At 41.8% G+C, this 11,331-nt stretch overlaps 1 long non-coding RNA gene across 1 annotated transcript; it reads right to left on the bottom strand.

Moving 5' to 3' along the window:
- Positions 1-6,220: 6,220 nt before the first annotated feature.
- Positions 6,221-8,484, bottom strand: LOC307030050. The gene is made up of 3 exons (XR_013805508.1): positions 8,339-8,484; positions 7,548-7,627; positions 6,221-6,986 (listed from the first exon to the last, which is right to left on the bottom strand). It is a non-coding gene; the product is annotated as an uncharacterized lncRNA (long non-coding RNA).
- Positions 8,485-11,331: the final 2,847 nt, after the last annotated feature.

Genomic DNA, 11,331 nt, shown 5'->3' with positions numbered 1-11,331 from the left:
CATAATCCAATTATATACATTACCTCCCAGACCCATAATGTCCAGTTTTATTAATAATCCTTCCTTCCACATCATATCGTAAGCTTTTTCCACATCAAAGAATACAGCTACAACACACTCCTTGTTCGCTTGGGCTTTCCTGACTTCAGACTCCAGGCACAGCAGTGGATCTAAAGTACTCTGCCCTCTTCTAAACCCACTCTGATAAGGAGTCATTAGTTCATTTTTCTCAATGTAGTATGTTAGCCTTTCTGTTATCATCCTTTCCATAACTTTACACAAGTGTGATGTCAGAGCTATAGGTCTATAACTGCCTGGACTGGTTGGATCTTTCCCAGGTTTCCTAATAGGAATAATGACTGACTCTTTCCATATTATTGGCAGCTTCCCTTTCTCCCAGATCTTATTGTACATCTCCAGCAGCTTTCCTAATGCAAAATCACTTAATTTGGTCAACATTATATAACATACATTATCTTTCCCAGGAGCAGTCATTTTACACTTACTTAATGCTCTTCTCAACTCTTGAATAGAGAAAGGTATATTTACAACACTCTGCGACGAATGTCTTTCTTCATATACATTAGGATGCTCATCTAACACTTCCTGCCTCCTGATCTTACCTTCTTCTGTCAAATTTTCCGAAGAATGAACTTTGACAACATTTTCAGCTAGAATTTCTGCCTTCTCCAAAGCACCAGTGGTAACTTCCCCTCCAATCTCTAATACTGGCAGGTTACTCTGATGTCTTATTCCCCTCATCTTCTTAATCATTCCCCATACTTTATCTAATGGTGTAGTTCTCCCAATACTTGAACAGAATCCTCTCCAACACTCCCTTTTTGCTCTTTTAACAATGTTCCTCACCTGAGCCTGTGCCTTTTTATATTCTAATAAATTATGTAATGAATGTGTCTTTCTTAGCTTTCCAAACAGCCTGATTTAGTTTCGGATTGCATCATTACAGTCTTTGTTCCACCACGGTACCATCTTAACACATTTACCAAGTTTCCCAGTTTTATTCCCAATAGTTTGATTAGCGCTTTTAATTATATTTGAAGTAAATTGCTCATTTATTTCATCAATACTTTCTGCCATATCAATCTGATCCAATTCATTATCGCACAATTTAGCAAACATCTCCCAATTTGCTTTAGAAAAAGTCCATCTCATGATACCGTCTAGCTCAACCACATGATTTATATCAAACTTGATTATAATCGGAAGATGATCACTCCCAATACTGTTATTTGCCAATACTTCCCAATGAAGCTAATTCACTTGTTACAAGAGTTAGGTCGATCGCAGACTCTGTTCCATCTCTAAAATTGATCCTTGTACCATGCCCATTATTTAAACAAACTAATTCCTTTGCCTCCATTAAATCCTCCACCACCTGTCCGTTGTAATCTGTTGATCTCCCTCCCCACATTGTATTATGTGCATTAAAATCACCACACCATATTATTTCATTTCCTTGAAAAAGACTGTCTAATTCCTCTATTTTGAGTTTATTACATGGATTATAAAAATTCAGGACACTAATTTTCCTTTTATTAATCCAAACTTCTACACCCACTATTTCTAAATCATGACTGTTCTTAAAAGTTAGCTTACTATAAGACATGACTTCTCTGATATGATAAAGATTGCACATCCCCCTCCCTGGCCATCATTTCTATCTTGTCTTATAGCAGTATATCCCCCAATTATGAAGTCCAAATGAGTCTTCAGCCATGTTTCTTGAATACAAATAACGTCTGGTTTTTCTTTTAACTGATATATATAAGTCTTGAATTCTTGTCCATTTGCAATAAGGCTTCTAGCATTCCATTGCAGAATGAGAAAAACCATTCATCTACTCACTAATCTGTGAATCATCATTATTGGTGGCTAGCATTTCATGTATCATTTCAACGGTTATATCCTTTATCCCCAAAAATTCAGCTGCTGCCTCCACTATTGTTTTCAGTCTTGACCTCTTTTTTGTCTGTTGTAAAGCAACATTCACCACTTTTCCAACAAAGGCCACAAACTTGTACTTATTAACAATCAATGCATCCTCTCCTATCACACACTTATGTGAACACTTTGTGGAGCTTTCCTTTGCCTGTGGGAGTTTGGGAAAATCTTTTGAAGAGAACATACTTGATGCTATTTGGGATTTCCTAGCTATGTTTAGTGAAACCTTTTCTGTTGCTTCAGCATATGAGACTTTATTTTGCACTTTGTATCTCTGCACCTCCTTGGCCTTTTTCTGCGCTTCACAGCCCTGATACGCAGCACTATGTTCCCCACCACAGTTACAACATTTCACCTTAGCACCTGCAGTACAACTACCATATTCATGTTCCCCCGCACATGTTGGACACCTGGGCTTAGTTGCTTTGCACTTGTCTGCCACATGCCCAAACCTTTGGCACTTAAAGCACCGCAGAGGTTTAGGGATGAATTCTCTTACTGGAAAGCTCATGCAACCGATCATTATCTTCTGTTGTATTGTTTCTTCAAACTGAAGAAGAACAGACAAACTATCCACTATCTTACCTTGGTACCTAGTAGGAAGACGCTTTACTACAGTCACTTTCCCCCCTTTAATTTACTTCTTGAGTTCTTCTACGCCGATTTCTATGGGAACTCCACTGATAACTCCAAGTATTTTCCGATTTGCTCCAGGAACATGGCATTTAATTCGAACTTCATTCAGGGTCTTCATTTTCAGTAACTTTTCCTGTTGTCTTGCATTAATCAACTCAACCAACATCCGTCCTTTGCTCAGACATCTTGCTTGTTTTATCGATCCAATTTCTTTGTGAATTGCTTTAGTCAGGGCCACTGGATGTAGCTTAGCTGCGGATTGCTCACCAAACTCCACAATCACTTTCCACTCTTCATTCTCAATCCTTTTCTTTACTCTCTTGAATTCATTCTGTGAATCAGATCCACTAAGACTGTCACTTGACATGTCTATCTTCTTTCTTGAAGTCTTTTTCCTTACTTCATTCCATCCTCCTTCAGATGCACTTTCCATATCCTCCTCTCCAGGACTCAAAGAAAGCCAAAGGCTGAGCTGATGGAAACCACCTGCCTTTATAGATGTGTCAGCTAATTGGACTACGCCATTCCTCTCAAACCCTTAGGGGTGTTTAAAGAGGCCACTCCATTTAAGCCACCCCTTTTTAGAGCCTCTTCCCCCTGGACGCAACAATGGACTGGCCAGTAGTGCTATACATTCCTGCAGCGTGGAGATGAGGGGGAGTATGTGAGTTGCTCTTGGGCAGAAGAGCACACAGTCATGATGTCACCCATTTTTGTGACGTTTTGTTTATGCATTAAATGCTAGATTGTGTATGTTTATATCTACACCTTTTTTGTTTAAACCAAATTGATTTTATTACCCATCTTAAGATTGTACATAATTGGGTAAATAAAATCCTTATTTTTGCGCCTCAACCTGCATTCCTGATTTTTTCGTACCCTGGTCCTCCACATATGGTGGCAGTGGTGGGATCAGCAGTAGGAGTTGCAGAAGAGATTTTTATTTATTTTTTTACTTGATTCTCTCCGTTTTCCCCAAACATGCCGGGGAGAACGAGAGGAAAAGGAGGAACCATGGCTACACGAGGGCAGCAGCCGGAGCCGGAGGAACAGTCTGATTCAGAAGAGGAAGTAGCTGGTTCCGCAGAAATGGGTGAGCCTATGGAGCCCACCATCACTGACCTGGCCAATATTCTACGAGCACATATGGATCAGCAGCAGGCACGAGACGCCCGAAGCAGTTTAGAGCGTTGTGCCAGCAATTTAATCTGCTTCAATCAGAGGTGCAGGCCCACACATCTGCAACCTTGGAGCAACTTTCTGGTAAAGCAGATATACTCGGGGCTAATGTGATGGGCTTATAGGGATTTAACCGTCCTCACCAGACATTATTTGGAGTTCCTCAACGTGACAGCTTTTCAGCAGTACATTTAAAAACTCAAGAGCCAAGGCTCCAACAGTTAACCGATTCTGATGATATTGAACATTTTCTCGTTACTTTTGAGAGAATTGCAGCAGCATTTTTCTTTTAGATTATTTATTAGAATTTAAAAGCATAGCATCTCTTGTGGAGTACAGATAAAAATACCCTCAGTGGGAGGTAGGCAGGTAGGTGAGGCGGGCTCAGATGGCCAACTGAAGATTGTGCTTTCAGACTTATTCCATTATTAACGGGTAAAGCCAGAAATTCATATGGATGTGGAAGATGCTCTAAACCAGGGGTCGGCAACCCCTGGCACGCGTGCCATCGTTGGCACGCGGAGCCGTAACCAGTGGCACGCTAGGAATAAGTGGAATAAGTGTGCAAAGTATTGAAATGTAGGATCCTGAACGAGACCGCCGCCAGAGCACGTCTCCCCGTTATGTGCAGAAGGAAGCCATGCACGCAACGCAGCCCCGCTCTCTTTAACTCCAGGCGATTTGCTGCTGCTTTCCACTGTGGTGTAATGCTGGTCGTTTCACCACGGAGGAACGCATGCACTTCACAAATTGCAGTAGCCATAATGAGCTGTTTTGGGGAATTTTGCATGTTAACCTATTAAAAGAATGGTTTCCCAGGTCCGACAAAAAGGAAGTGTTGTTGATTAGACATGTGGAAGAAGAGGATGACGAAGATGCGAAGTACCTTCGTCTACCTGTTGCTGCTTTGCCTGATCGCAACCACCTAACAGCTGATTAGCGAACCCAGGTCAGGGCCCTCTGTGTCCCAGAAGTTTTTTAAGAGAATCCTGGTTGTACAAATGTTATTGACCACAACATTGTCCTAAAGAAGAATGCTTCTGTGCGAAGATTGAGCTACATAATCCCTGAGCGCCTCCTGGTGTCCCTTAAAAAGGAAGTGGATCTGATGATATCCCTGGGAATCATTGAGGTATCAAGAAGTGAGTGGTGCAACCATAGACTGTATATATAAATGGACGTAGGGTCCGTGACGTCACCCATAGGATTCTGCAGAGTTGCCGAGAAGCCCTTAAGGCCCAGATACACCGGCCCAAAATCGGCAGTAAATGGGAGTGGGGCCGAACATGAGCGTGGGGACGCCCTATTCGGAGTGGTGTGCGCCGCACCGTCGGGTCTTTTCTGCCGACCTGACGCTCCCGATGCCGATTCAACATGTTGAATCGGCATCGGGAACACCACCGGAAGTCGGACAAAGGGATAACACTGATTGGCTGTTCAGCTAGCGAATCAGTGCATGAGAAGCGTTAACGGAAGTGAGGGAGGTAAACAAATGATTTAAAATGGAAGATGGAACACCCACGGACGGCTATTTCACCTCATCGGTTTATAGAGCTCCTGCTCGTTCATGTTTTCAATGGACGAGAGTGAAAATGGAAAGAAAAACGCTATTTGTTGTTTGTTTATATCACGGAGTCTGTTCTTCTTCTCTGTCTTCCGGTTGTTCTGGTTTTTGCCTCTTTTGAATGATGAATACACACTACCGCCGCCTGCTGGCAAGGAGAGTTATTGCCACTCACACATGCGCAGTTCATACGTGCTCGGCTCGGGTTTGCGGTGTGTTCCAGTGCGCGAAGTCGGCAAATACGCAGGAGAGTCCGGCGACACAACAGTCGGTGTCTGCGTCGGCGACTTCTCAGGTGACTGGCCGGTGTATCTGGACCTTAAGTAGGTGGAGTCGGCCACTAACGGCTCGACACTGACGTCAGAGTTCAACTCCCGCCTACTCCAAATAAGGGCAAAGAGGCGGAGCGGAGGCGGGACCTGCTGCCACCGAGCTGAAAGTTCCAGAGCTAGCTGAAGCTACCAAGCTAAGCTAACATGCTCCCCATCTGCACACTGCCGTTGCATTTTACGTTTCTAAGGTAAGCGGACATGAAACTATTCAGCAAAACTATAAATAATAATCTAAGTTATTGAGTTTTTAGCATAATACTTCAGAATCTTAAAATCCCTTAATGTTTGTATGCAATTGTGCTAAATTCAACACTGGAATCAAGCAAATATTAATATGTTTGCATGACATTAGTTATTTATATTTTGATATCACTTAATTATACGTTTAATACATTTAAGTCAAGCTATGGTACATGTGATGGTAGCTAGTTAGTGCTCTTACCTGTGAGGCCTCCTCCAAACCATAATAACCAGACTGTATAATAAAACTAAGTACCAGTTCTAAATCCTTGACTTTAGACAAACAATTCAAAAGACAACATGTATTTAAAGACCAATCTTTATTTGAATGTACCTCTTAACCTTATATATTAGTTATACAGTAATAGTATTGACAATCTAAAAAAAACTGAGCAACTCAACTGTCAACTTTATGTTTCTTATTGTCTAAAGCATTTATTATTTTCATTTTCCCCCTCTCATATTCAGTGTGGACGGATTGAGACAGCGTGGTGTCCAGAAAGCTGCAGAGACTTCGGGGAGAAACCTCCGTGTGATGGACGTCCTGTCTGTTGGTTTGGAGAGGACTGATGGAGGAGCCCATGCTAGGCAAAGCTGATGCCAACTGTCACTTTATTTGACTAAATGTGTTTACTTATACATTTAATAGGTTTACACCTACTGTCCATATGTGCTTTTTATTCAAAACATGTTTGATTAACTTTTGGTTCACATTTCAATAAATTGTATTTGTATTTGCAATCCTTTTGTCCATTATTCTTACTGAAAATGTTAGATTACACATTCACATCTGACTGTAGATTGGCCCCATTTATTTGTGACATTGCAAACTCTGCGGTACAAGGCACAAGTGATGTGAAGCGCATAAAGCGAGGCAAATATAAATAATCAGCTGATGGAGTTTAGATGTGGAAATAGGTGCATTCGATCAGCTGACTGTTTTTACAATAAAAGTAGTTTCTTAGTGTACTGGTCTTGAAATCTCATATCATCCGCTTTTAATTTTCCTGTTGGATGTTCTTCTTGACCCTCAAAGAAGGAGAACATGTCGTGTCTTTCAGGCATGTCCTTTCCTAACAAAAATTACAGGAAACATAAAACATATTATTGCAGAACAATTGTGTTATTTATGAAAGCGGTGTGTTTGTGTGTTTAGGGGCTGTAGAAATTATTTTGTAATTGTAATGTCTTTTTTTATTTCAACAGTGAGCTACAAAGACAATCAGATTATGAATGAACAGTATGAAGTTCATCAACATTGAAATGTATGTTATTATCAAAATAATATTTAACTGTTATTAAAATGTAGTGCAACTGTAGAAGCTTGCTCTGTTGTCTCACTGAAAGAATAACGTTTTTTAGGGACAATATTGAGAAATAAATAGTAGCAGTTCTCTCTGTGTTAAATATCTTTGCCTTCAATACATTAAATTAGAAAGCTGACAAAATCATATTGCTTGTTAACATCTAAATGTAACTTTTTGCATGGAAAAAACCCTCAACTTAACTGATGTGTAGGTGATCTAGTATTGTTTAATGGAATGTATATCGGTGTATTAAAGTTAATACTTCATTCATTTAAACCAATATCTTTCTTGATTCTTTGTACAGTATGAAAAATAGAGTCTTTATACCTGTGCTGAAGTTCACTGCTGTGAGGAGTCCAGTTATGTCTCTCACTTTCTGGTCCAGCCTGTCTGCATCACCTGGACACCTTAAACAAACAGATATATATATATATATATATATAGTACCATGTGTACAAACAATATAACTGATTCTCTTCTGTTGAACATGTTGGATTGTGTATTTTCCGAGTCAGGGTCCTTTTTATTTTTACTGTAACTTTGGAAGTTGTGTTACCAATGCTTACTGTTTATTTGATACCCATTTGGTAATGCAATTAATAAAAACAACAAGGTTTGGGTTCGTTCTTCAGATGACTGACGTTAACGTGTAAGCTCAATAATGAACTCCAGATCAACCAACCATATTGTAATATCGAAGTAATCATCTTGAAATATGACATTAATAATTGTAATACACACATCTTATTGTGAGGTTGATTTCACATACATTACTACTTCGACATTAGCTTGTCTACATACTTGTGCATAACCAATTTAAATTAATCTTAGTGATGCATACAGTTCTTACCTACATAATAAAATATCTCTCTAAGTAACAAGGATGACCTTATTTTATCAACCTCAAACAGAAGCTGTTTGTTCAACAGTATTATCCCACTTTACACTTAACACTTCTCTATTTCGTTTTAACCTTTATATATACAGTCTATGATTTTAACTTGGAGGCTACGATTAGCATCGTTAGCACCGATGTAGCTACCACTCGCTTAGCCTTAACATTCATTAGGTCGATTAAAATCCTTAACACATAAATAAAGCACTCGAATTTCACTTACCGCAAAACCGCATTCATGCACCGTCTGTTTCAACCGCAGAGCGAGTCACAATAGCCCGATATATAAGCATGAAGAACAAACAACCAAGGCCGGCTTCAAGTTGTGTTTCCTGGATGAACTGACAAGGCAGAGTCCCTGTAGCTAGCTTCACGGAGCAGCTAGCAGAGAGACAAGAAGCTAGCAGTAGCAGTCATTTGACAGAGCGGTCACTCAATGTGACCACGCCCTAATTTATGCAAAAACTGTAAGACCTAATATAAATAAAAGGGTCGTGTTAGAAAACAATTCACTCACAGATTCATAATCATGAAGGTGGAATATAACTATATCGATAATAAAATGTATGGAGCCATGGGTAGAAACATGTTTTTTTCTGCTGTAAAATTGGGCATTTTAACATGGGGGTCTATGGAAATTGCTCCTTTCTGCAGTCATCGCCTATTGGCCAATATATGAACTGCAGTATGTAGCACTTCCGTATTGGCGTCCCGGCTCTTCCCCAGAGTTTGCCGCTTGGGTGCAACCCCATTGTATTGGTAACAAAGAAGGATGGCACCATAAGGTTTTGCATAGACTTCCGTTATCTGAATGCAATTTCTGAGTTTGATTCCTATCCAGTTCCTCGCATTGATGAACTCATTGATCGGTTGGGCAAATCAAAGTTTCTAACCACGATTGATCTATGCAAAGGCTACTGGCAGGTGCCGCTGACTCCACAGTCCCGTGAGTTAGCAGCCTTCCGTACACCATGGGGTCTGTACCAGTTCTCCGTAATGCCGTTTGGACTGCACGGCGCACCAGCTACCTTCCAAAGATTAATGGATCAGGTAATGTTGGGATTGTCAGATTTTGCTGCAACATATCTTGATGATATTGTCATTCACACTGCTACATGGGAGGATCATTTGGACCGGGGCAAACGAGAGTGTTGCTGAAGCCCAACCCTGCCTTTGTACCTAAGGTGGTTGGCTCATGTACCCCCATTGACATTGAGGCATTTCCTCCGCCACTGTATTCCTCTGAGGAACAGCGGCCGAATTTGCTGTGCCCAGTCCGTGCTTTACGCACCTATATGGACAGGTCAAAAGAGTTTCGTCGTAATGACCAACTCTTTGTATCCTGGGCTAACCCTCATAAGGGCAAGCCCGTTACCAGGCAACGGCTCTCCCACTGGATTGTGGAAGCGATTGCTCTGGCTTATACGAGTCAGGTTTTGCAGGCACCAACGGGCCTGCGTGCTCATTCTACTTGTGAACTGGCTACATCCTGGGCTTTGTTCAAGGGTGTTTCGATCCATGACATTTGTGCAGCGGGGAGCTGGTCCTCACCGCTCACTTTTGTCCGCTTTTACAGGCTAGATGTCTCTGCTCCAAGTGTGCCCCGCGCAGTGCTGGGCCCCGTGTTGAGACAGGGTTCTACCTGTTAAGTTCTGGTTGTTTTGGTGATTTTCGATATAAAAATGTCTAGCAATACGGGAGTTTCAATATCCCATAGTGAGACATCGAACGGAGTGTTATAAATGGGAGAATAACATGAAGTGAGATGTCTCACCAGACGGCCCTTCTTGCTAAGGCGAAGCGAGAAGAGGTGCTTATTTTGAATGTCGCTGCGTCGTAGCGCAAGCTACTTATAGGGTGGGTGGATTCCCTGACGTAGACGTCAAGATCACCAGCCAATCAGGATTGGCGTAATGAGATTGATGCTTCTGTTTGCATACGCGTTGAGGCGCATCCCATAGTGAGACATCTCACTTCATGTTACTCTGAGAACTGGGGTTACGTAAGTAACCTATAGTTTTTTTGTTTAATTTTTGTTCGGAGCCCTGCAGGGTTCATTGAGAGAAAAATAAATAAAACGTGGCCACGTTTTACTTTCTCGTTCGCACGAGTTAATAAAGTGTGCGCACGAGTTAATAAAGCGTGCGCACAAATTAATAAAGCGTGGCCTTGTTTTATTTAAATTGAGGGATTCCTGTCCGTGACTCACAGTATCTGCTGCCCACAGCTGTTTTATAGAAGGAAAACCAAACCTCCTTCACTTTATGAAATCTCTGCGGCACCAGTGGCCTGTACTACGAAGCAGGATTTGCTATTTACACTATTCATTCATGAAGTATGACACTGCGCTGTCAGCACGCGTCTCCATGTTTGTGATTGGTCAAATGTTGCTATCCCCGTCCCTTTCACGTGAATGCGCTCTCAGCCGGTCAGAGAAACCCTGGTTGATTTACTGAGTTGATAACCAGCTTCGTAGGACCGCTTATCGACATCACGTTTGTTAGGGTTAGTTAAGCCGGGTAAATCAAACATATCCAGGATCTGTTGAACTAGCTTCGTCGTACAGGGCACTGGAGGCAGTAACGTGTAACTCAGCAGAATCTGAGAAGAGCAGCACCAGCTGCAAACAGCTGTGCCTTTTACTGTTTACTTCACTGCGTTTCCCTTCATTAGAACAGCTGAATAGAGGCTGCTACGTGTATGTGTGTGTGTGTGTGTGTGTGTGTGTGTGTGTGTGTGTGTGTGTGTGTGTGTGTGTGTGTGTGTGTGTGTGTGTGTGTGTGTGTGTGTGTGTGTGTGTGTGTGTGTGTGTGTGTGTGTGTGTGTGTGTGTGTGTGTGTGTGTGTGTGTGTGTGTGTGTGTGTGTGTGTGTGTGTGTGTGTGTGTGTGTGTGTGTGTGTGTGTGTGTGTGTGTGTGTGTGTGTGTGTGTGTGTGTGTGTGTGTGTGTGTGTGTGTGTGTGCTCAGCTCCGTGTGTGCGTGTTCGGTGTGTGTGTGTGTGTCCGACACCACCGGCATTTGTTTTCAAATTACCACGAACAGTAATTTACACAAATCTGGTTCTCCATAGTTATGTATGCATTCCCAAGTGAAAGAAATTTGTTTAATCTTAACCTCGATGTGCTATAGTCCTGCCGGAGTGCACCGGAACGAACGATAGCCTATATCATAAACAAATGTCCCCCCACACACACACGCACGCGCGCGCACACACACA

This window comes from Notothenia rossii (genome assembly GCF_949606895.1).
Source record: "Notothenia rossii genome assembly, chromosome: 2".
Taxonomy (NCBI): domain Eukaryota; kingdom Metazoa; phylum Chordata; class Actinopteri; order Perciformes; family Nototheniidae; genus Notothenia; species Notothenia rossii.
The sequence above is the reverse complement of the archived record's forward strand: the minus strand, read 5'-3'. Positions and strand labels throughout refer to the sequence as shown.